Raw genomic sequence first — 479 nt, 5'->3', positions numbered from 1 at the left:
TATTGTATTTTTAATTTTTTTTACAATTAATAGATTAGTAAAATAGAATTACGTAAAAGTAAAAATACTATTATAATACTATTATAATATACATTAGGAAATAAATAATATGTATGAAAATTATTATTATAATGTATATTATTATTATAATGTAATATTTCAAAATTATAATCTATTTTCTATTTTTTTTATTTTCAGAGATTGATAACAAATAGTGACAATTGAAAATATATTGCAATAAAAACTAATATAACATTACATATCTTAAAGTGATATTTATTATTAATACTATAATAATTTATTATTAATACTATAATAATAACAATTATTCAATTTACTGTTTTTGAATTAAATAATATCTGAAGTAATAGTATATATTTCGGCAACTCTGCAACACAATATAAAAACATATAGTCCTTTTTTTGCCAACATTAATTGTTCAAAGCAAGTATTTTGATTGCAACATTGTGTTTGTATAT

This window comes from Atta cephalotes, assembly GCF_000143395.1.
Source record: "Atta cephalotes unplaced genomic scaffold scaffold00039, whole genome shotgun sequence".
In the NCBI taxonomy this organism is placed as follows: domain Eukaryota; kingdom Metazoa; phylum Arthropoda; class Insecta; order Hymenoptera; family Formicidae; genus Atta; species Atta cephalotes.
The sequence above is the reverse complement of the archived record's forward strand: the minus strand, read 5'-3'. Positions refer to the sequence as shown.